The sequence below is a fragment of the Sarcophilus harrisii genome, chromosome 1 (assembly GCF_902635505.1).
Source record: "Sarcophilus harrisii chromosome 1, mSarHar1.11, whole genome shotgun sequence".
NCBI classification, from domain to species: Eukaryota; Metazoa; Chordata; class Mammalia; order Dasyuromorphia; family Dasyuridae; genus Sarcophilus; species Sarcophilus harrisii.
The window spans coordinates 635367628-635394466 of NC_045426.1; the positions used below are offsets into that span (position 1 = coordinate 635367628).

At 39.2% G+C, this 26839-nt stretch overlaps 1 pseudogene; it reads right to left on the reverse strand.

Moving 5' to 3' along the window:
- Positions 1-336: 336 nt before the first annotated feature.
- LOC100915137 lies at positions 337-20279 on the reverse strand (annotated as a pseudogene).
- Between the last annotated feature and the right edge of the window lie 6560 nt (positions 20280-26839).

Consider the following 26839-nt stretch of genomic DNA (forward strand, 5'->3'; position numbering starts at 1 on the left):
TTATTAGAAGGATGTTATAAAGAGGGCTGGATGTTTGGGAAATGGTGATGAGTCCTTTTTTGGACATATTCATTTTGAGATGTCCATGCTGTGGTGTTTTTCTTCTTTAAAATAATAATGGTTCTCTCAGGGAGCAGGTTTTTTGGGGAGGTTTTCTGGAGGCAGCCTTAGTTTTAGTTAAAAGTAATAATTACTCCAAACGCAGCCAGGTAATAAAAGTTCAGATCTTTATTTGTTATCTCTTTCCTTGGACCCGGTTAGCTGAGAGGCGAAGAGAGACTGGCAGTTTAAAGAATCTCTTCCCAGCACCCCTGCTGCTCCAGCCCAAAGAAGGCAAACCAAGGGAGAAGAGGAGAAGAGGAACATCATCGTGGTGTATGCAGGATCCGAAGCATCAGGCTGGGCTTGCTCAAATAAGTCCTCGTCGTTTCTTATAATCTTCTAAATTCAGAGACCTTCTTGGAGCACCATCCTTGGCTGGGGGAGCCTTTGAGGTGATGGCCAGTGTCTTTGATTCTGAACTGGGAACTTGCAAGTCGATCTTCACATCAAAATCATGCACTTTGAACAGGTCCTCTGAGAAATCACTGGCTGATTTAGAGCTGATGCCTTTGTCCTTTCCTTGACCCTTGTTAGTCTCCTTTGGAGCATCTGGTAATGCCCCAGAGCCATATTTTGCATTCAGCTGAGCCAGGATGGCAGCTTGAACAGCAGGGCCTCTGGAATTGGAGACAAGAGTTGGTTTGCACTGCCGCCTAGTGAAGGGGTCCATCTGTTGATTTTTCATGCTGAGACTTTCAGCCACAAGGGCTTTCTCAGACTCAACAATGTTCCATTCTCGATTCCGTTGGTTGATGTAACTGATGGCAGAAATAGTCTTTGTTCGTTGCCGATCTAGGGCTTCTGCCCTTTCCTCCAACTCATTCAGTTGATCTTGGATTTGTTTAGCCTTGTCTTGGTCTCCCAAAACTTCTGCCATGGCCTTCTCCCTCAGAAGCTGCATTTTGTTCTTAGCATAGTTAGGTGGAGCTTTTCTGAATCTCTCTTTCTCTTTTACAATCTCTTCAATATGATCATTGAATTTATAATTCAAAGCTTCTTTAATGGACACTTCCTTCTTCTTGATTTCATCCAAGGTAGGTAGCTGCATGCCAGCAGAAAGCATCGCTTCTTTCCATTTCATAAATTCACTTTCTGTGAACTCTTGGTTTGAGACAAACTCCAAGTGGAATACACGCAGGTCATCGCCATACCTCAGCTGCAATCCTTTATTTGTCCTAGTACCACCCAACTGATAAACCTTGGCTGTTTCCACCACACCAGTGATTTCAGCCACCTGATAGATAGGTTTATTGTTGTGGTCCCCAATGCCAATTCATACAAAACATCCTGTGACTGTCTTAGCAAAGAAAGGCATGTGACACCACTGTTCCAGCTTGTGCCGAGATAACCGTACTCGGTTCAACTTTTCAGGCAGAGAAACTGGAGGAACCTCTTCCTTTTCTTCCTCTTCATCAGATGATGTTGTCCTAGATGAATGATCTGTCTTCTCACTGGACTTATCCTCCTCCTCTTCCTCTTCATTGTCAAAGTAAACTTCGCTTGTTTTTAATGGTTGTTTTTTGGCAATCAGCTCAGCTGTTCTATTCTTCAGTTTTTCTCCCTCTGCTTTCAGTTCTTCCATGGCTTGAGATTTTTTGTCTAGTTTTCCATCCTGCTTGGAATGCCACTCCTTATTATGGGATGTGACCTGGGACTCTTGAATTTGTGTAAATTTTTTCTTCTCTTCTTCTTCTTCTTGTTTTTTCTTTTTTTCTTTCTTTTCTTTCTTCTTGGCTGTTTTTAATTTCTTCTTAATTTCAAACCTTCTCTTCAGAACCTCTCTCTTTTCTATCCATTTAAACAGTTCCTGTTCCCACTTCTTCTCTGTCATTTGTTCTAAACTGGCCCTATCTTCTTTATCTCCCATGAGGTCTTCTCCATATCCATCATGGAATTCCTCATCCTCAGAAGAAGAATCTGAATCTGAGCTGGAGGAGAAACTGTTACTGTCGGAGTCAGATACTTCACCTTCTTCAGGGGCTGAACTCTCAGATGAGCTGTCTTTGTCAGAGCTACTTGAGGAAGCAGCTTTGTTTGTCTGTTTTTTCATGGTTCCCTTCTTCTCTATCTTCCCAGTTTTTCCTTTTTTCTTATTTTTTGAGCCTCCAACTGTCCACTCATCAGCACTGTCTGATGTTTCAGAGTCCGAAGAAGCTGCAGGCTGACTAACAGGTTGCTCCTTCTCCTCATAGTCACTACGTTTCCGTTTGGCTAGGGACAAGAGCCCCTGATACAGGTTCTCTTCATTGCCGTTGTCCTCCGTGTCCAAGTCTATCACAACGCAGCCTTTCTGCTTCTTGACCATGGTGGCACCCCGGCTCCTGCGCCGGACACTGCTGCCCCGACCCCCCTCTTGCCTGCCAGCCAGGGCGATGTGGTGTTTTTCTTCTTTAAAATAACAATGGTTCTCTCTGAGAGCAAGTTTCTTGGGGAGGTTTTCTGGAGGCAGCCTTAATTTCACTTAAAAGTAATAATTCAAATGCTCATTTGACTCAGTTGAACTCATTTGACTCTACCCTCTCAATCTAATTCAGCTGAATTCTCAACTGAGTCCGCTTCTTATATATTGTCTCCCAAAGGTTTACTCCTCCCCTCCCAGGGAGGGTTTAAGGGAGGTGTAATTCTAAACCCTGAAATCTCCCAAACGTGTGAACTCCAATGAGTACTTAAATACTTCTTGCTTATATGAGCTCTCTAAAGGTGTAAACACAAGCATTGTTTCTATCAGTATTAGCAACTTATCACCTTGTAAGGATTCACTCTAAGGTGTGAACCAATAAGCATTGTATCAATTCCATTGAGTTAACACTAGGATTCCAACACATGCAGCATCCAGTTACAAATATCTATTAAGCAATTGGTAATATAGGACTAGAACTCAGGACAGAGATTGAGGCAAGATGTTTGGCTCTGTATAAAAATAAAAATTGAATCCTTGACAGCTGAAGAGATCCCAAATCAGGGAATATTTATATCTATTTATATCTCTATGTGTATTTTATCTTTCTATCTGTCTGTCTGTCTTTCTATCTATCTATCTATGTATCTTTCTACCTATCTATCAGAAAAGAGGGTCTAGGACAGATCTCTAGGCAATGAACAGTTGGGAAATACAACACAATTCAAGATGGAACAAGATCTTTTTTATTATTATAGCTTTTTATTTACAAGATATATGCATGGGTAATTTTTCAGCACTGACAGTTGCAAAACCTTTTGTTCCAACTTTCCCCCTCCTTCCCCCTACTCCTTCCCCCAGATGGCAGGTTGACCAATACATGTTAAATATGTTAAAGTATAAATTAAATACAATATAAGTATACATGTCCATACAGTTATTTTGCTGTACAAAAAGAATCAGACTTTGAAATAGGGTACAATTAGCCTGTGAAGGAAATAAAAAATGTAGGCAGACAAAAATAGAGGGATTGGGAATTCTATGTAGTGGTTCATAGTCATCTCTCAGAGTTCTTTCACTGAGGGTAGCTGGTTCAATTCATTACTGCTCTATTGGAACTGATTTGGTTCATTTCATTGTTGAAGTGGGCCACATCCATCAGAATTGATCATCATATAATATTGTTGTTGAAGTATATAATGATCTCCTGGTCCTGCTCATTTCACTCAGCATCAGTTCATGTAAATCTCTCCAGGCCTTTCTGAAATCAAACTGCTGGTCATTTCTTAAGAACAATCATATTCCATAATATTCATATACCACAATTTATTCAGCCATTCTCCAATTGATGAGCATCCACTCAGTTTCCAGTTTCTGGCCACTACAAAGAGGGCTGCCACAAACATGAACAAAATCTTTTTTATAACTCTATGTATATTTCTATCTTTCTATTAATCAACCATCAATTTAATGGAAAAGATGATCTAAGGAGCGATCTCCAATTACTTAATAGTTGGGAAATACAATGCAATCCAAGATCAAACAAGATCTATTTATATCTCTATGTGTATTTCTATCTATTATCTGTTATCTATCTATCTATCTATCTATCTGTCTATCTGTCTATCATCTATCTATTGGGAAAAAAAAGGTACAGCAGAGATCTCTAGGTACTTAATAGTTGGGAAATGCAACCCAAGATGGAGCAAGATAAGTGTACAAGAAAAATCTAAGATATCTATGTTCCATAATTTTGGACACTAATGCCCTAATTTTCTATTTCCAATTCCACTACTAGCATTTTATAATCTTGGACAAGCTATTTCTCCTCTCTGAGCTTTGATTTCCTTATCTGTAAAATGAAGGACTAGCATCAATTGAATGATGTCTATGGCAAAGAATGTGACAAAATATTATTTTGTATGAAACTATGATGGGGATGATTAAAAAAAAAAAACCTGGGAAGACTTGTATGAACTGATACAGAGTAAAGTGAGCAGAGCCAAGAAAACTGTCTACAAAAAAATAACAACATTTTAAAAATGGACTATTTGGAAAATCTCAAGAACAATAACCAATCATGATTATAGAGGGTCAACTATGAAATATGCTACCCTACCCACCTCTTTACACAGAGAGAGGAAGGACTAAATGTATAGAATAAAACATGTGTTTTTAAAATATAACAATGTGGGAATTTGTTTTGCTTGGTTAATTTGTTACACATTTTTTCCCCTCTCACTGCCTTCTCTCTTAACCCCCTTCCAGGCCATGAATGGGAGATCTTGTTAGTTTAAAAAAAAAATAACTACAATATAATTACAGGCTAAAACTAATGACTCTCAGGGTCTTTCCAGTTCAGATATTTTGTATTCTAACTTTTCAGATTCTTCTCACTTCTGATATTTTATGTTTTGTGTTCTCATCCAGCTTTAACATTGTTTTCTCTGCTTATACAGCTGATCAACAAAGCAGAATGTGAATTAAAGGATCAGGGAGACCAGGAACTTGGGTCCACCACAAACTGTTTCACTCCTTGATGGAGCCCAAACCATCTGTCTGAATGAATTTGCCTTTAATTAACTTTCAGCCAGCTAACCAAGAAAGAAACCAGTTATATGGGTCAAATATTCTTTCAGTAACAATGGAAGTGAATTGTATTGTTAATCTGCATGTGATGTGTGAAAAATAAAGAAGGCTGAATTAGATGATTATTGGTCTCCTTTCTAACTCTAATATTATCTGTTCTCAGTGATTTGATAATTCTCTGTGATTCTACTATGGTACAGTGGTTCAGGATAGAATGACTTCTGTTTTATATATAAGTGTACTAAGGCCCAAATTTGCTTCATGAGTGCCCTAGGTCATAGAAAACTTTAGAGATAGAGTCCAGGTCTTGTGACTTCTTACCTAGGACTCTCCATGTCATCCTAATTCTTTCAATTATTTCTTGTAGCATTTTGAGCAAGTCCCTTCTCTTTGGTGCTCAGTTTCCTTATTTGTAAAATGAAATGCCTGGACAAGAAAGATAACCTATAAAGTCTCTTTCAGTTCCAAATCTATGATCCCATAATCTTGTTTCCTTTTTCAATATTTCTAACTGTAATTTTGAAATTTCAAGGAGGAAAAAGATTATAACATCTGTTGACATATTTTTCTTCCCAGAACAGCTTCAGACTGATATTCATTCCCCTCCCTCATGTTCTGCTTGTCAATTCAATTGAATTAAATTTAATAAACATTTCTTGAATGTTTACTATATACAGAACTTTGTATTAGTTGGTGGAGGATTTATATAGTCCTTGAATTCTGGAACTTACAATCTAGTAAGGGATAAGGTATAAACACAGATAAATAAATATAGGATGCATTATTATGTGATATCAGTAGAGAATCATATGTACACACACACACACACACACACACACACACACACATACCTATTTCTTATAATAAATGGATAAAATACTGGTCTTAGAGTCAGAAAGTCTTGAGTTCAGTTCTACTTAAGGATGCTTATCTTCTGTGGGATTCTGCAATTCACTTTTCCTCTACTTAAGCTTCTGTTTTCCTCTTTGGAAAATGGAGATAATAGAAACTGTAGCTTTTGGCATTAACAAATGAAATAGCTATGCAAAGTGCGTTGCAAACCTTAAAAAGCTATATAAATATCAGTTATTTTTATTATTTTATTTTATCTGAATTTTCTTATTTTATTTGATGGAGTTCATCCAGGTCTAGTTGGTATCTTGCTACTGTTCTTTACTATATGTATCTGCCTTCTAATATATCTTAGCTGTGTGTCCTTGGGTAAGTTAAATAACTTCTTAATGCCCTCAGTAATGCTCTAAGACTATAAATTGCAGAAAAGGTACCAAGCTATATTGAGAGAGGTGATTTCCTCAATTGGGAGTTCCATATTCCCATTAATTCCAGGTACTGTCCTATCTCTACTATTGCAGAGTCGATAAAATAGTACATTTTTTTTTGATAATTGAAAAAAATTGGGTTATAAATTGGGCATGTTTGTCACAATTTCAGAAACAGCCAGGATGATGGGGATTATATGAACTTTACCTTATTTTCACGTGATTTTTATTTTCTTCACTAGGTTTTTTTAAGTTAAATTTTTTTATCCTACATTGCTTTTAGATTATGTATATTTAGGATAGCATTCCTAATGGATTGTAGATCAACATTTTTTCCTAGTGATTGTGGGTCATAGCTTGGTGGATCATTCATTATAAGGATGATGAGGATGTTGATAATGTTTTGATATCAAACTTACAATATTTTATTATGGTGTGGAAACAAGTGACTTGGACTCTTGAAAGCTAAGCCAGAGCAATGTAAACCATGATAGATTCCATCCATCCACAAAGATTTTAAGTTGGGCCTGGCAATAAATTTTTTATCAGTCACTCCTTGACTAGCCTAATCAAATACAGAGAAGCTCTCTACCCAAGGGGCAATTCTTGAGGGATGGATTTTTCAGGCGAAGCAGCTCAAGTAATCATTGTTAGAGAGATTGACACCTGCACTGATGAAAGGAGGATCTATATTACTAAGGTCATGGGTCCTTGTAGAACCAGATTGACAGAGTGAATGGAACAGTGGATATGAAGTGAGTGGAAGCCCAGATTCATAGTCCATCTCTGACATTTACTAGCTGTCTGATGAGTAGGTGAGTTACTTAAACTTTTCTGAATCCCAAGGGTTTAAGTGCCTACTAAGTGCCAGGAATTGTACTAAGCACTAGATATACAAAGCAAGGCATTAAACTGCACTTGCTCTCAAGGTACTCATGGGTCAGTGGGTGAGACAACATAAAAACTACTATTTATACACAAGTTAAATACAGGATAAAATAGAGATAACCTAAGAGGGAAGGCACAAGCATTAAGGATCTGTGAAAAAAAATTTTTTTTTGCAGACAGTAGAATTTTAGCTGTGTGAAAGAAGACACGAAAATATAAGCGAGAAGTGGTGAAAATGTAGAAAATCAGGAAATGGAGTCCTATGTTAGGAACAGCAAGAAAGCCAAACGTGAAGAGAAGGAGGAGTTAAATAAGGATAAAAATAAAATCTACATCACAGGGTTGTTTTGAGGATTAAATAAGACAGTGTATATAAAACTCTCTCTGGAAAACTACTATGTAAAATATTTAACAATAACATATATTCAGTGCTTAAATGTTTGCAAAACTCTGTACATTATCTCATTTAATTTTCACAAATGAGGTAGGTATTATTATTATCCCCATGTTACAGAAGAGGAAATGGGAGGCCCAGAAAGGTGAGCTGTTAATAACAAACTTGAAGTTAATTTTGTTAGCAGGACTCCCCTCCTCCAACCTCCCCTTCCCCCACATTCTGGGTTCATTTGTAATAAGCAATTGCACTGGATATTCCTCTAGGAATGTCAGAGGCATTGCGTGCTGGAGAGTTACATGAAGCTTTAAAAATCCAAGTTGACATTCATCAAGGATGTGCTCACCAGCACTTTGCAAGAAAAACCAAAATAACTCAAGTCATTTCTAGGCTTAAGAATAGAGCATGAATACCAGGAAGCCTTGCCAAGCCTCTTTGATCTCTTCTCTCCTACCCATCCCCCAGTGTCGTGCTTTCTTTCTGAATTTCCACAGTTTTAATTAAGTCTTTGCTTCTTTTATGGCCTTAAAGTGATAAATAAATCCATGTCTTCTCTGCCCTATTAAACAGAGAGCTCCCTGAGGGCAGGGAGTATGCCTTGTTTCAGGCTTAATCATCACAAAGAGAAGTTTAATCTCCAGAATGAGGCAGATAACAATACTCTGTCAAGGTCAGACCACATGAGTCATCATGGTTGGGAGCCATCCTCAGATCCAAGAAGAGTGGGCTTCACATGAAGCTTCTGACATGGGCTCTGTGACCTTGGTCAACACATTGGATCTCTAACTGCCACAGGTAGCTATGTAAGACTATAAATGATAATAAAAATTGGTAGAAAGAACTTTCCCAACTAGAAGTTCCCTATACAAATGAAATTAGGTCTAGTACCTATTCCTACATGTTAGGAGGACATTTGTGGACTGTTTCATATTTATAAGAGGATGACCAGGAGGTTGAGGGACTGGAGACCAGACCATATGAGGAACTGTTGAATCAATTGGTAATATTTAGCCTAGAAAAGAGAGGATCTGGTGTCTGGGAGAATAATTATCCCCTCGTATTTGAACAGCTGTCATGAGCTAGAGGATTTTATCTTGTTCAGCTTGGCCCTAGAGGTCAGATTTAGGAGCAGTGGGTAAGGAGAGAGAAGGAAGGAAAAACTCAGTAACTATTAGAGCAATTCACAAGTGGGATAGGATGCTTTGGGAAGTAATAAACTAATGGGATGTTGTCAAGGAGATGATTGTTCAGAAGCAGTGTGGACTAAGTGAATACTGAGGGTCATTCTTACTCTTAAGAGGCTGTGCTTTGGTGATTACCCACCTTTGTCCATTTGCTTCTAGTGTGGATAGGACAAGGCTGAGTGGGTTGTAGGTGCTGATGAATGTTTCTTATTCTCTTCCTCTCCCCCTCAGCTCCCCTTCCTCCCCCATCCTTCTAAGACTAGACTCAAAAGGACTGGGTTCAGTCTTGGGGCTGAAGATAGTGGTTTTCTCTTCTTGGCTCATTATTCCTACTTGAAATATCCCAGGAAAATCTCTAAATACATTACCCCCGTAGTTCGGTTTAGTCTAGGGTTCTACAAATGAAATTACATACTAACTAGCTCCCAGAGAATCATTCATCTAGTCACTCAACATTTATTAAGCACCTACTATGTACCAGTTATTGTTCTAGGTGCTGGGGATAGAAAGAAAGGCATAAGAGAGAGTCTGCTTTTTAAGGTGCTTGCAAGCTTACAAACAGTGTATAATATGGATATCTGTGGAACAGTCTTAATTTTAAGGCTTAAAGAAAATGCTTAAGATGTCGAAGATTCATAGGAATCCATAAGCAGATAATTTCTCCTTAACTTTAATCACAGAATGGGTACAGCCTCAATCAAACTGAGACCTGTTGATGATCTTAGTTTAAAAATCTAAGCTTAATTTAGAGCTGTCCTGATCTATATCTGGCCACTGGTCTCAGATGGCTCTGGAGGGGAAAGTGAGGTAAGTGACCTTGCACAGTCCTCCCTCACTGAAATATAATCCACTTGCAAGTCATGGCATTACCTCCTGATGTCATGGTCCTCTTGGAGAACATAGAAACACTCAAAGTAATCCAGAAGCCTGATTGATTCCCCCTGAAAGGTCAATACACCTTGGAGGCTGCCAGACAACATTTCCCTTACGGTGGATCTGAACTTACGCAGTAAGAGTGGGATTAGCAAAGTCCTGAGACTCCCTTCTTCCCCTGACCATCCTCCAAATCACTGAGTTAGTCCTTCAGATTTAGGTCAACCCTTAACCACAAATTCTCTCCAAAGGGAGAGTGGTTTATGAGATGACTTCCAAAGCTGCCCAGATGTTGTTGCCTAGGAAAGCTTGCATTTCTGGCTGAAAGTCCAAAATCTAGGATCAAACTGCCTTGAGAATTCAAAAACCTCTTTTCCTCACAGAGGAGTTTGGGATTCATGAGCATCATGGTCAGACTGAGTAAGCAGAAATATGCCTGCCCCTGCCAAGTGTTTCAGCTGCTCAAAGGGGAAGGGGGTGGAGGGAAAAGAGAGAAATGCTGCTCCTTCTTTCTTCCCTCCTCCCAGCCTTGCTTTGCTCTAAAGGAAAGTGGAAAAGGCAAAGAAGGCATATTATGAACAGCTCCGAATTGGTTTCACAGCTTATTTTCTATAAATTGTGGGAGATGGGGTGGATTATTTGACAAAACTCTAGTCCTTCTAACAGTTCTCAATCACTCTCAAGCAGCCTTGCTCACTGGGAATCAATAAGAGGAATTTCTGGGATCTTTTTAGAGAAGTTCCAGTGTGTTTGCCTATCTCCTTGGGATGCCCTGTCATACTTGTTTGGGGAAAGGTCAGTATCTTGTAAGCTCATCAAGTTGGTGGGAGGAAGTCATCAAGTTGATAAAGAACACCTTTGAGCAACTTCCCCTTGCACCCGAATGAGTGGGAAAGCTCACTGCAGTGGAAAGAAGTAGTCAGAACATCTGGGTTCAGATCTTGGGTCTGTCAAGAACTATGTGTGCTACTTTTTCCTTTCTGGACTTTAGTAATGTCATCTGCCTAATGGGACTGGAAACTCATACATGCCCTGCCTCTCTCATAGGGCTGAGGTGAGTTTCCAAGGAGACATTTAAAATGCAAGTCCCTAGAAAAGGATTAAGAGGGATAGATATGAACTGAACCTTTGTCAGCTTAGGACACCCATTGGAATGGGGATGGGGAGTGGGGAAAAAGCCTAATGGAGAATAAACTTGGTGGAACTTTCAAGACTTGCCTATCTTTTATGATCCACCCCCCGCCCCACCTTCCCCAGTCTTCTCTGCCCCCTGCAGGGAGCAGCTGTGCCAATCCTGAAAAAAAGAACAAAAAATAGAAGAAAAAAAAAGGATGCTGGTATATTTTCCCCCCCATTTGAATGAAGGAAAGAAATGACGCTGAGTGGGGAATAATTACTCAAATTGAGACGGAAATCAAATATGAAAGGGAAAGAAATGAGGAGAATCAACCAGGAAATGTGTCTTCTTCCCTCCCTCCCTTCCTCCAGCCCAATCTCTCCTCTCCACCTGGCTTTCCCTAGTGATCTGGTCCTCCCCCTCCCCTTCTCATTAATTGGCTGTCCTTTTGCAGAGATGCTTTCAGGTCCTTGTGGGCTAAGGACTACATAAATAAGCCCGAGATGGCCCCAAAGGGAGCTGACAATCCCTCTACTTTGTCAGTTCTCTGAAACAGCATTTTCTCAATGCTGCTCTGGAATTGCCTGAAAGTTATAGAATCTTAAAATCTTTGAATGTTAAAGCCACAGAACCATTCAATCATGGAATCTAAGAGATGTAGACCCGAAGAATCATAGAATCTTAGATTCTGAGTGTCATGGAATCAATCATAGCCTATAGAATCAAGACAGCATAGAATCTTAGACTTATAGAATCTTAGCCATAAAATCATGACTCTTGGAATTCTAAAATGTTAGGAGAAATGTATATATTGATAAGGATGTTGAATCCAGCAGTCCTAGTGAAGACATAGATTCTAGAAGAGGGCATTCTGATACTTTCCTAGTTACAGATATGCTGGTGTCTATACGCGAAATCTTTCTGCTTTTATAGGACATACCAGAACTGGTACTTGAATAGTTTCAGTTTCAGGTCCCAGTGTCATTCAAATCCTTTGCTGCTCATTAAGATAAAGCAACAGAAAAGGATCTGAGTGAAGAAACTAAGAAGTACAGAATTATAGGCACTTCAGGAATCATCATGTTCAATCATTTTATTTCAAAGATGAGTAAACTGAGGTCCATCGAATTAGAGTTACTTGCCAAAGATCAGTTAGCCAGTTGGAACAAAGATTAGAATACAGGTTCTTAGATTTAGGGCAGGTAGGTAGCACAGGGGATAGAGATTCAGATAGAGGTTCAGAAAGTACTCCTCTCCCTGCGTTCAAATCTGGCCTCAAATGCTCACTCATTGTGTGACCCTGGGAAGGTCACTTAACTCTGTTTGCCTCAGTTGCCTCATCTATAAAATGAGCCAGAGAAGGAAATGGCAAAACACTCCAGTGTTTTTGCCAAGAAAGTCCCAAAGTGACATGACTAAAAAATGACTAAACAATAACTCTAGAATCTATGATTAGTGCTTTTCCTATCATGCCATTCAATTCAGGCAAATCTACTTGATTCCAATTCTCATTGATCTGCCCTTTCTCCAAATGTTCAAAGGACTTACAGGCTAGCACATTATTATAAACAGTCTTTAAGCAATCAGTTAATTAGCAAACATGTATTAAGAACCCAATATTTGCCTGGTACTGTGAAACTGCTAGATACACAAATACAGATGTACAACAGTCTTTGCCCTCCAAGAGCTTAAATTTTACAGGGTGACATGTGCAGCAAAACTTGTTCAGATAAATAAAGACAGAATATGAAAGTAATTTCAGCGTGTGTGAATATTAATAACTGAGGGAATCAGGAAAGGTCTCTTGGAGGGAAGTATTTTTTTCTTAATCGTGCATGAGTCCTATTTCCACAGCTTTCTAGGATCCCACCATCCTTTTTCTCTCCACAGGGGAACTTATGAGGCACAAGACTGCTCACTCAGGGCACCCAAATTGAGATACTAGAGCCCTGGAAACAGAAGATCTGGGTACAAAGCCTCACTGTGTTGCTGACAGTGCAAGCCACTTTCCCTCTCTGAGACTTAGTTTCCTCATCTGTAAAATATAGTTATGACAGTTTATTCTAGCTCCTTCATGGACTGTTGCAAAGAAATGGGTCCATATAATGCTGTAGAAATAGAAATATGGAATTGTGACATGTCTCAGTTTTGAGTGTGGCCATAGATAACTGTCCTTCCTTTTATTGTCTCAGCTTTCTTATCTGTAAAATGAGAGTATTGGCTTACATAGTTCCTGAGGCCCTTCTTAGTTCTAACATTCTATAGTCTAAGATCCCATCCAGCTTGGACTCTGTATTCCAAAGTCTCTTCCAACTAAGTTCTCAGAGCCATTCTAACTCAGAAATGCTATGATTCTACAAGTCTTTTTTTTTTTTTTTTTTTTTTTTTTTTTTTTTTTTCCCCATTCCCCTTCCTCATGGCTGGCTGCCCTCAGTCACAGTCCCTTCTTCCCCAGGCATCCTCTTGCCTGATGCCATTAATTTTTATAGCTTACAATGTTCAGCTTTTACAGCCCGTCTGTGGTGGATTCCTCTTTAATGAGGTTTTGTACTTCCATCCTGTGCTCGCTATTTTATTTTATTTTATTTTCTTCCATTCTCCTGAAACAAGATGTTTGCTTGCTGACTTGCCAACAGCTAGCCAGTAATCTCAGCAATGGTACTTTCCAGTGGGGAGAGCCCTGGGCTGGGTATTAAGAGACTTGAGTTTCTCATTATTATACCTTGTCTTTGACTAAGACTCTTCCTCTCTGCATCTTGAATCTCTTCTCTATAAAGTGAGGGCATTGAGCTAGGTATCTCTAAGATCCTTGCCAGGTCCAGAATCCTCTAATTCCATAAATTTTAGTTGTCCATAAGTGTGTGTGTGTGTGTGTGTGTGTGTGTGTGTTGTTTAAAGTCAGTTTTATTAGTAGTGAGTTCCCTGTTATTTGGTATATTTGAGCAGAGGCTGGTTGACCATTTGCCAAGGATGCTGTAGCAAGGAATCCTGCATCAAGCCCTTCCCAGTTCTAAAGTTCTGGGAATCTGGAACCTCTGACAACTGAAACCCCACCAACAACCAAGAATCAGCAAAGAAAAGTAACTTACTTGTTGGTAACATAATGAATTCATGGCAGAGCCTAAGCCAGAAAGCCGGTCTCTTGTCTTCTAGTCCAATGCTCAAATTTGCATTCTATCACTCTGCTTTCCCCTTGACGAAGGACTTTTTTTTGAAACTCAAGGCATTAGTTAGCTTGGAAGAGTCGCCATCTTCTCTGTGTGTTGTATTCTTGAGCTCTACAACCACTGGACTGTTTTATATCTGGCCTTAGCTCCCACCCTCTCACAAACTCAACCATCTATTTAATAGGAAAAGGAAGACAATGAGAAAAAAAATGAGTTTAATGATAGGCAGTTTGGTTGACTGGGCACAGCTGTTCAGTGACCCCATTGAGAGATGGGCAGTATCTCAGACATTCAAACAGAGCTTTAATGGTCTTAGGAAGGGAAAGGAGGGGAATGTTAGGCTTCATACAGGATCATAAATTTCATAATGTCATAGGAACATATGAAACATAAGTTTCAGGCAGAAGGGAGCTCAGAGATCATCTAGTGTGACCTCTGGTTTCACAGAATATTGACCATCTGGCCTCCACTAAAGTTTTCCTTAGATGCTTTGGGGAGAAGCAGTAAGGTGTAATTGAAAGAACATGGAGGTGAACCTGGATTCTTTAGGGCTTTGCCATCAGAGTGAAAACTCTGGAAGGTCCTACCAAGCTAGAAAAGCTTTGAGTATGGTCTTAGTGATAGATCTTGTGCCTGGCATCTGAGGACCAGACTAAGCGAGACTGGAGAGGTTTATTGTCTGTTATGCCACAATATATAGGTCTGATATATCCTGACTCTGTGACTTTGGAAATATTACTCTTATTTCTTAGTGGTACAGATAAAATTTAGTTATTTCAGAGGAGGACTGATCTACGTTGGAAGAAGATTTCCTTCCACTGAAAACTTAGCTTGATGAAGTCATGGGAATCATGTGTCCTGCCATGGTCTCCAAGGGGAGACCCTCCCCACACCCACTCCCCACACAACCACACAGAATGTAGTAGTCAGCACCCTAGTAATTCGTCATAGGTCAGAGTGGTGAAAAGAGCTTTGTCAACTCAAGGGGCTGTAGGGGAAGTAGATATGGTAGAGGAAGACCTGGATTCAAACTCAGCCTCAGATTCTTGTTAGCTGTGTGATCCTGGGTAAGTCACTTAACTTCTGTCTACCTCAGTTTCCTCAACTGTAAAATGGAGATAATGACATTATCTTGCAAGGTTGTTATGAGGAACAAATCAGATAATATTTTTAAAGTGATTGCATTGTGTCTGGAACATAATAATTACAAAATGAATGTTTTTCCATTTTCTTCCTTTCCCATCCCTTCCCTTCCTTTCCCTTTCTTTGCCTTCTTTTCATTTCCTTGTACTGTCTTGATGCTTTATGAAGGATTCATGGGAAGAAATTAAACCAGATGGAAAGACATGAAAGGGTTGCAGTCTGCAAGTGTGGAGAAAATGCCTGTATGTGGGTCCATTAGCATATTGGAATGAGTATCAGAACCTTTGGGATTAGAGGGTTGGGGTGTTTGTCTATTTAAGTGGTTTTGCTTCCTGTTTGGGTATTAGAACATAAAATCCCCAGCCCTCGAACCCAGTGTTCTCAACATAAAGTTGTATTTTTAGTAAATATTTGTTGAATGTTTACTGAATGAATTAATGCCTATCAATGAACTTTGAAATGAAAGAGACTGATTTAACTATCCATTTGGGGGAGAAAGTGGATAAAAGATACCTATAGTCAATCCAGACTATGGCATGCTTTTAGTTGGGCAACCCATTGAGTTGTTTCATCAGATTGTCTATCTTGGATAAACTAGGAAGATGGACAGTGAGTTAAGACCAGAATTGGCTATAAATAGAGAATATGGACCGTCTTAGCAACTTTTAGTGAGCACACACACATACACATACACACACACACACACACACACACACACACACTTTCCTGATATCAATATCCTCTTTGTGAACTATAGAACACCATGGTCTCATAAATACCAATATTGGAAGTGAACCAAAGGAGAATTGTATGACTTGGATCAGCTGACTATGGTCATGTTGCCAATAATGACTTGCATCTGAAACATGGTATAAAAGGCAGCATCAAGGATTTGTAGTGGAGGTAAGGGATTGGTAGCTAAATTATGATGCACAAAAAATAAAAGACTTAAAGGTTTGCTTCCAATGCATGGGGAGGATCTTTTCTGGAGGAATTATGGGATGACATAGACAAGGACCTCACAGATAGGGAAGGTGGAAGATCAGCTCCAATGGGATCATAAGAGGGCGGTGCTGCCAACCATCAGTCATCAGCAATCTAATCAGGAGTATTTGCCAATACACCCTCTCCTTCCATCTTTTATCCATCCTTTCCCTTGGAATGACATTATACATGGAACTCTCCCAGGCAGGAATCAATCAATCAGTCTATTATTTATTGAGACTTTTTTTTTTTTTTTTTTTTTGCCAAAGGACATTGCAAAAATTTGTGGCAGAAAGAGTAGTTACAATGTTACCTTTGGATAAGTAATAAGGAATATGATACAGTGAAGAGAATCCCTGGATATGTGGTAAAGGTTTGTTGTTTCAGGGGAGGTTAAAGTAGTGGATCTCTTGAGTTCTTTGAGCTAAAAAAAAATTAAAACCAACTGAGTGTCTGCTCTAAATCTGGCACCAATATGATGAGCCACTGAGATTGAGGGTTGGAGCATTAGGCTGCCTAAGGAGGAGTGAATTTCTTTAAGATAGAATTGAAGTACTTCAAAGCTCTTGTGCTCATTACTAGTAGGTTTAAGCTGTAACACGATCCCTGTATGACCAGCAAGTGTGAGAGAAACATAAAATCTAAAAAAAAAAATTGATGAATTGGGAGTTGGTCAGGAAACCTTGGCTCTGGTCCTGGCTGTACCATGGACTTGCTGCTTGACTTTGGGCAACTCATTTCCCTTTTATAAGCTTCAGTTTCCTCATCTGTAAAATGTGAAAATTGTACTAAATAATTTCCAAGTTGACATGACTAAACTTAGAACACAGAACAACAGCATTCAATGAACCTTAGAACATAAAAATGTAGCACTGGAAGGAAGATTATAATGTAGAATATTTAGAAGTAGAATGTCAGAACCCAAAATGACTTCAGAGATCATCCAACCCCCGTCAAATTCTAGATAAATATTATTATTATACAAATTGAAGCTCAAAGAGGTGAGTAACTTGATTAAGATTACACAGTGGAGTTTCTTGACTCCAAGCCCAGCAGACTTTCCTTTCTTTTTTTTATTTTATTTTATTTCATTTATTTATTTATTTTTCTTTTCTTTTCTTTTTTTATTTAATAGCCTTTTATTTACAGGTTATATATATGAGTAACTTTACAGCATTAACAATTGCCAAACCTCTTGTTCCAATTTTTCACCTCTTACCCCCCACCCCCTCCTGGCAGGATGACCAGTAGATGTTAAATATATTAAAATATAAATTAGATACACAATAAGTATACATGACCAAACCGTTATTTTGCTGTACAAAAAGAATCAGACTGAAATATTGTACAATTAGCTTGTGAAGGAAATCCAAAATGCAGGTGGGCATAAATATAGGGATTGGGAATTCAATGTAATGGTTTTTAGTCATCACCCAGAGTTCTTTCTCTGGGCGTAGCTGGTTCAGTTCATTACTGCTCCATTGGAAATGATTTGGTTGATCTCATTGCTGAGGATGGCCAGGTCCATCAGAACTGGTCATCATATAGTATTGTTGTTGAAGTATATAATGATCTCCTGGTCCTGCTCATTTCACTCAGCATCAGTTCGTGTAAGTCTCTCCAGGCCTTTCTGAAATCATCCTGTTGGTCATTTCTTACAGAACAATAATATTCCATAATATTCATATACCACAATTTATTCAGCCATTCTCCAACTGATGGGCATCCACTCAGTTTCCAGTTTCTAGCCACTACAAAGAGGGCTGCCATAAACATTCATGCACATACAGGTTCCTTTCCCTTCTTTATGATCTCTTTGGGATATAAGCCCAGTAGTAACATTACTGGATCAAAGGGTATGCACAGTTAGATAACTTTTTGAGCATAGTTCCAAACTACTCTCCAAAATGGTTGGATTCGTTCACAACTCCACCAACAATGCATCAATGTCCCAGTTTTCCCGCATCCCCTCCAACAATCATCATTATTTTTTCCTGTCATCTTAGCCAATCTGACAGGTGTGTAGTGGTATCTTAGAGTTGTCTTAATTTGCATTTCTCTGATTAATAATGACTTGGAGCATCTTTTCATATGACTAGAAATAGTTTCAATTTCTTCATCTGAGAATTGTCTGTTCATATCCTTTGACCATTTTTCAATTGGAGAATGGCTTGATTTTTTATAAATTAGAGTTAATTCTCTATATATTTTGGAAATGAGGCCTTTATCAGAACCTTTGACTGTAAAAATATTTTCCCAGTTTATTGCTTCCCTTCTAATCTCAGACTTTCCTTTCTATTCTATATCTATCCTACAGCTGTCAAACTTAGATTGAAATGGATGCCCTTAGTCCAAACATAAGGATCACTGAAGATGGTATATTGATTTAATTTAAATGTAATATTGCTTATGTTATATCTACATCAATATCTATTTCTTTATTTTGTTAAATACTTCCAATTACATTTTAATCTGCCTCAGGCATTCAGGAGTGTTGTGGTGACATGTGGTCAGTGGTTAGCTGGTCTGTGCCCTCTGGCACAACTCATACTAGTCAGCCTTGCCAGGCCTGCTATACTGGTAGCACACTAATGCCTGCTGGAGAATTGTCCTTTTTGTTAACTGGAATGGAGTGGAGCTGAAGCAAGGTGTGGGATTTATTGAAGCTTCACAAATACTCTACTTGTCTGTCCTGGAAAATTATAACACTGTAGAGTACCTGAGTCAGCAAGGACTTTAGACATCATTCAGCTGAACCCCTTCATTTCACAGATTAGGAGACTGAACCCCAGGTAGAGGAAAGTATCTTTGCACAAGGACACACAACTAGTGGTGGGAAAGCCAGAATTCAAATTCAGTTTTATAAACTCCTAAATTTTAAACTTAAAGGATGCTCAGAAAATATTAACTGAACATCCTATTTTAACAGCTGAGGAAACTGAGATTGAGTGAGCTAAAGTGAAAGGAGAATTAAGTATCTTTTGGATATCATAGCAGAAGTTACTAAGCTCTCCTGAAAGGATATCCTACTCTGTTTCAGCCTTTGGGAAAAAACTGAGATTGAAAGCATCAGAGTTTGTAAGAGACATCATTAACTAGAACTATAGCTGGGACAGGTGTGTGTGTGTGTGTGTGTGTGTGTGTGTGTGTGTGTGTGTGTGTTTGTGACAGAAAGAGAGAAAGAGAGAGACAGAGACAGAGAGAGAAACAAAGAGAGACAGAGACAGAGATGGAGAGAGAGAGAGAGAGAGAGAGAGAGAGAGAGAGAGACAGAAAGAGGGAGAGACACAGTGAGAGACAGAGACAGAGAGAGACACAGAGAGACAAAGAGAGACAGAGAGAAGAAACAGAGAGAGGCAGAGAGAGACAGAGACAGAGACAGACAGACAGAGACACATACAGAGACAGAGAGAGACAGAGAAGATAGAAAACGAGAGAGAGACACAGAGAAAAAGAGACAGAGACAGATAGAGAAAAAGACAGAGACAGAGAGAGAGACAGAGAAAGAGACAGAAAGAGACAGAGACAGACACACACACACAGACAGAGACAGAGACAGAGAGACAGAGAGAGAGAGAGAGAGAGAGAGAGAGAGAGAGAGAGAGAGAGAGAACATCAGTATGATGTTGAAGGATGAGGTAACACAGAAGACAGATAAATTATGGGTAATTATGTAGAGAGGAGGTGATTTCTCCCCCGCCTTCCTGAGTCCTTTGCTCCCTGTGCCTATGGAGGAGGTGACCCACAGGAATAGCAGTTTTCATTAAATGCAATGTATCCACTGCCATATCAGTCCCCTAGCAAAGCCCCATTTATCCAAGGCTAGTTAGGAGTCTGTTCCGTAATAAGACATAGTAATAAGTCTGCTCTTTTTCTTGTGTCCATTTCAGTTCTGATTGCTTGCCTTGCTTTCCAAGAACAGCCTCATGGCCAAGTGAAAATAGTATCATATTTGGTGACAGAGTACCTGGGGTTGTATCCTGTCCTCTGTGACCATTCCAACTCGAAAATCATGATCCTCTGAATCTGGGTTTGAATCCTGGATGGACAACTTACTAGATGCGGGCCAGATGATTTCTAAGGTCCTTGGTGACTGACATTCTGTGGTTTTATAATTCTGTGATTCTCTCAGGAAGTTGGGACTTACCTCTGGACTTCATTGTCCCTAAGGTCTCTGGTTTAGTCCTCCAGGGTACTTTAGATGGTATCAGGGAGATCCCCTACTCTAATCTGTTTTGTGAAGCTAGAGTATGGAACCACAATATATTTCCTTGTGATTAGATCTCCTTTACCTCACACCAACTGTAAGCCTGGATGTCTGTCTAAAGCTGAGACTTTCTACAGTAACTTATTTCCCTTGAACGGGTCTTTGCAGGTACAGGTCTGACCACAGAGACAGCCCTTGTTCTGAGATGAGCTTGGTGAAAACTGGAGTTGTTAGCATGTGCCAGATGGTCTGGATCACCAACTCCATCTCAGTCATCACATCCTGTCAGATCCCCAGTGGAAGCAGCTTAAGATGTTGTGTCTAAGGTCCTTGGAAAAAGCAGTATTTACCTGAACTCCGTCATCCATACCACTACCTCTCCCAGACTTCTGGCCTAGTTCCTGCCATCATTTTCCAGGTTTGCAACCTCTATAGAGATATTGCCTGGCAACTGCTCCTTCTAGTGCTATGGCCTCTCTTTTTATTAGCAATGACAGCTATTAAAAATTTGGAGAAGGAAGTTCTCATCACCGGTGTCTTTGGAATTGTCAAAAGATTCTCAGAAATGGATATGAATTCATCAATAGACAAAATCCTGTTTTCTTTCTTTCCTTCCTCTCTCTCTCTCTCTCTTTCTTTCTTCATTCCTCCCTCCCTCCCCCTCCCTCCCTCTTTCCCTTTCGCTCTCTCTCTCTCTCTCTCTTTCTTTCTTTCTTTTCTTTTTTTCCTGTTTCATTTCTTTCTCTCTCTTCCTTGCTTTCTTTCTCTCTTTTTTCTCTCCCTCCCTCCCTCTTTTTCTACTACTCCTTTGGTGAATAGCTCATTTTTCTAAAGCAAGTAACATATTTCTTTAATACCTTGCTGCACTTTTTTTTCTCACCTGGAAAATCTGGGTAATAATTCACGTTTTGCAATTTGACAAAATCATACCCTATTTGAAATAGTGGATTTAGTCCCAGATGCTCCATTTTGGGAATGATATTGCCAAACTGGAGCCTGACCAAAGGATCAGGGTGGTGAAGCTTTCCAAGATTTCAAGTGATTGGTCTTTACAAGAAACAGTGAAAAGAAATATGGTTTTAGTGGAGAAGGGAAGACTTAGGGAAAACTTTTCCATCTTCAAGCCTTTAGACATTGTCACATGGAAGAAAGCTTAGCCATTCTGCTTTGCCCTAGAGGAAAGAATTAGGAACAATGAGTAGAAATTTTAAGGCACAGATTTTCTCTTAAGAATTAGAACTGTTCTAGACAATTTTCAGATGATGAAATTGAAACTATTTTTCTCCATATGAAAGGTATTCCAAATCACCATTGATCAGAGAAATGCAAATTAAGACAACTCCGAGATACCACTACACACCTCTCATATTGGCTAAGATAACAGGAAAGGGTAGTGAAGAATGTTGGAGGGGATGTGGGGAAACTGGGACACTGATGTGTTGTTGGTGGAGTTGTGAACGTATCTAACCATTCTGGAGAGTGATTTGGAACTATGTTCAAAAAGTTATCAAATTGTTCATACCCTTTGATCCAGCAGTGCTACTACTGAGTTTATATCCCAAAGAGATCTTAAAGAAGGGAAAGGGATCTGTATGGGCCAAAATGTTTTTTGCAGCCCTTTTTGTAATAGCTAGAAACTGGAAATTGAATGGATGCCCATCAATTGCAGAATGGCTGGGAAAATTGTGATATATGAATATTATGGAATATTATTGTTCTGTAAGAAATGACCAGCAGGATGAATACAGAGAGGCCTGGAGAGACTTACATGAACTGATGCCAAGTGAAATGAGCAGAACCAGGAGATCATTATATACTTCAACAACAATACTATATGAGGATTCTGATGGAAGTGGCTACCTTCAACAATGAGAGGTTCCAAATCAGTTCCAATTGATCAGTAATGAACAGAACCAGCTAAACCCAACAAAAGATCACTGGGAAATGAGTGTGGACCACAACATAGCAGTCACACTCTTTCTGTTATTTGCTTGCATTTTTGTTTTTCTTCCCAGGTTACTTTTACCTTCTTTCTAAATCCGATTTTTCTTGTGTGGCAAGACAATTGTATAAACATATATGTATATATGTGCGTGTGTGTATACATACACACACACACATATTGTATTTAACGTATACTTTAACATATTTAACATACTTTAACATTTTTAACCTGCTATTTAGAAGAGAGGGTGGGGGGAGAGAGGGGAAAAGTTGGAACAGAAGTTTTTGCAAGGGTCAATGTTTAAAAATTATCCATGCATATGTTTTGTCAATAAAAAGCTATAATAAAAAAAATAAAAAAGAAAGAAAAAAAGAATTAGAACTGTTCTAAAGTCCAACTCTCTTAATGGATAATGGATTCCTTCATCATTAAAGATATTCAAGAAAAGGCTGAATAAAGTGTTATAGGGATGCTGTAAAGATGATTTCCGTTCATATTTAACTTGGATTAGCTTCCCTTTGAAGTACTGACCAGCTCTGAGATTCTGTCCCTCAACAGAATGTCATGAACATTCAACGTCACAATGTTTGCAAAAGTACTTTGAATCTATTATACAGGCAAGGGATTACAGGATCAGAGTATTAGAGGTGAAAATGACTTTAGAAATCATCTAGATCATGCTTAATTTTAAAGATGAAGAAACAAAGGTTTAGGGAGACTAGGCAATCTCTAAGGTCCCTTCCAATTCTAAATTCTGTGAGGAACAGAGACAGAACTTAAGCATAGTTCTTATAATTTCAGGTTTATAATTCTTCATTTAAAAAAAATTAAATGTTAATAAAAAGGGAACAAGTATTTACCTTTTCTCCTTTCCCTACTTCTTTCCCCTAAAAAAGAAAGCAACCATGTATATATAATCAAGCCAAATAAATTCAACTACCTGTGCCTCATCCTTCATAGTGAGTCTATCAAATTTTGAATCGGGAGGTAGCCAGCATGTTTCATTATGGCCTTTGGAATCATGGTTGGTCAATGAATTCATAAGAATTTTTAAGGCTTTTCAAGTTGTTTTTTTTTGCTTTTCAGTGTTGTTATGCATTCTAACACCTCCCATGTAACACCTCTCATCCTTGGAGAAATACTTGGAGAAAACTTTCTTTAAGCATTTATCTCTGGTACTAGATACTTATGTTCTAATTGAAGTTTAGCTTTCATTGTCATTGTTTCCAAGGGTGTGCTTGTCAACAAGGTATTCTGTCATGCCGGAATTGGGAAGACCCCATTTTTGCACAGGTTGGTTACTGTGATCACCCCAGTTGTTTGATGGGTTTTGCCTGTTTGTCTAGGTAAGTGGGTTTTGATGAAATCATATAAATGGTGTTTGCTTTTTGTCCGTTGCCAACTTGTGGAATTTCTGGGGAATGACTGATTGACATTTTCCCCTCAAATGCACAGCACACTCCATTACATTCAGCCTGCTCTCCCAGTCACCACGATCTGGTTTCTTTGATATTTTGCAGCAAGATTAGGTTTTGGAGTTTCATCAGCTGCTCTGTGTGTTGCAAATATTTGGCAAAGTTCTTTAATGCCACGTCATCTCGGTTGACGTAATAAGAAATGGACAGGTAGAGGAACAAGAAGTAGAGATCCTGGTTGATATGCCGTTGATGGGAAACCAGATGAGGTTGTCATGGAGGCAGAGATGGAGGCAGCTGAGAAGAAGAGGAGGAGGAAGAATGCGGCTGGGGCAGCAGCTGAGGTGGACAGCTGCTGCTCAAACGGTAGGATGGAAGTATTGGATAGTGAAGATGAAGGTGGAGAGGTGGCTAAGGGGCTGCTCCAGCTGGAAATCAAACAGCAGGTTCTGTTGAAGCAGGAAACTGCAGCACGTCCCCTTTCCAGTTTTTCTAGCCCAAATGCAGAGTCTTATAGCCCTTTAGGCATAGTTCCTAATTGCTCTCTGGAATGGTTGGATCATTTCACAACTCTATCAACAACGCATTAGAGTCACAGTTTTCCCATCCCCTTCACCATTTATCATTAGATGAGTTTATTTTATATGTATATATATATATACATATATATATATGTATTATATATATCTTTATTCAAAAATTTTGTTTCATTTGTAATCACATTCATTTCTTTTCTTTTTTTAAAATTAAAGCTTTTTTATTTTCAAAATATATGCATGGATAATTTTCAACATTCACCTTTACAAAATCTTGTGTTCTAATTTTTTCCCCTCCCTTCTCCCCACCCCCTCCCTTAGAAGGCAAGTGATCCAATATATGTTAAACATCACAGGCATTTCTTAATATAATTAAACACATCATTCAGAGAAGGAATAAAAAAAAGATTAAGAACTCCTGAAGTGAATTCTCAGAAGAATTTATTTTACATCATTTCAATCAAATATTTATTAAGTTCTGATTATATTGGGTGCTTACTATATATGGGCTACATAGACAAAATGAGAGATTCCTTGTCCTCAAAAAGCTTAAATTCTACTGTGGGAGAACAGCATATAGACATATAAATATAAAGTATATATAGCTGCTCTATTATTAATAAACTGTCCTTCCTAGTAGACCTGTGCCTTCCCCTAAAGATTACTCTCTATAGCCATGGGAGATGTGGGACTGATATAGATGAGTATGAAGGAATGACTATGATGGTAATTTGTGTAAGGAGCCTTATTTGCCTATCTAGCTTACAGAGACACTGAGCAGAACCATAACTCAAAGAGTAGATGTTTCCTTTTCCTTTTTTTTTTTCTTTTTTTGCCTTTCATTGTAGCTAATGATGACTTGAATGTCATTGCCTGAGAAAAAAGTGGGATGTGGTGGGGATGAACATGACAGACTTGACATCTATTCCCTCATCTTGCCTGATGGTTCAGGCCTGAGAACTGGGCCAGGCTGGTTCTAGAGGAATATTTGACTTACCCTCAGCCAGGTCATGTCAGAACAAGAATTCATTCCAATGTCAAAATGGATGAATGGAGGGATGCTCTTCAAATAGTTCCCATTGTGACCAATGATGATGATGATAAAAATAATAATGATGATGATGATAGGAATAATAAGAGTCAGAATTTAAATCATTCCTACCATGTTCCAGGTACTGTGCTAGGTGCTTTAACTTATTTGATGATCCCAGAAACCCTGAAAGATAGATGCTATTATTCTTCCCATTGCTGTTGAGTCATTTCAATTGTGTTCAACTCTTTGTGATCCCATTTGGGCTTTTCTTGGCAAAAATACTGGAGCGTTTTGCCATTTTCCTTCTCTAGTTCATTTTATAGATAAAGAAATTGAAGAAAATCGGATTAAGTGACTTGGCCAGGGTCACACAACTACTAAGTGTCAAAGGCCAGATGTGAATTCACAAAGATGAATCCTCCTGACTATCGCTGGAACTCTATCCATTGTACCACCTAGCTGAGAAAACTGAGGCAAACAGAGATTAAATGATTTCCCCAGGGTCACACAGCTAATTAGTATCTGAGGCTGGATTTGGATCTGGTCTTCCTGATTCCAGATCCTGTGCACTATTTACTTTGCCATGTAATTTCGGACAGCTCTATGGTCCCTGGCCTTGCATGAGGGTCAAGGCAGGAGTTTGCAGGGTCTGAGGCGAGACTGGTTATAGAAGTAAATAATAATAGGTTATAGTTGCATAATGCTTTATGGTTACAAAGAGAATTCATATCAGTTATTTCATTTAATCTTCACAGTAGTACTGTAAAGTAGGCAGAAATATAATTATATCCATTTTACAGTTGAGAAAACTGAGTTCCAGAGAAGGAAAGTGACTTTCCCAGCTTTGGTAGAGTCAGGGGCAGAAATGGGTTTTGAACCTAGGTCACATGATTTCAAACTTGGCGCCGATTCTCCTTCCACTGTACCCTCCTCCCTCCTCAGCCCCCTTCCAAGGCTGACTTTAATTATAATTGAGTTGAGTAAGAGAAGGCTATTTTAAGAAAGCAAGGCTTCACAGGCCAGGTTGATGGTGGGAGGGACCTGCAGCCCCTGCCATTCCTTAACTCAGCTCTGGGGAGTGACATTTCCAAGGCAGGCTGTGGGCTCACTTAACATTTGCGTTGAGTTGGTGAGTGGGTCCCCAGGGGCTTCCCAGTCCCATTTCCACTGACATTAGCTGGCTGGGGAAGTAGGCACAGAATTTGCAGCCAGGATTTACTGGTGCCAAAGGTGTAGTTAATGCCAAGTCTGATTGTCTCTGGCCCAGTGGCGGAACTGAGCTGTGGGGAGGAGAGAGAGAGGGAGCACAATGTGAAATGATCTGTGAAAAACTTTGTGGGGCAGATGGAGAGACCAAGAGTAACCACATCTCTATGAAGTCCTCCTTGATGTACCTAATTGGGCATTTTCTACTTGTCCACCATACCAATGACTCAGTTTTCTCATCAGGAAAAAAAAAAGTGGTTGATCTTTAGAACCTCTGAGATCACTTCCTGCTCCTTATCTCTGATATCAAGACATCCCTGGTCTTCCTAGCTCTCTGAGTTTCAGTTTTTTCCTTCTAAAAAGTGAGCACCGAAAGCT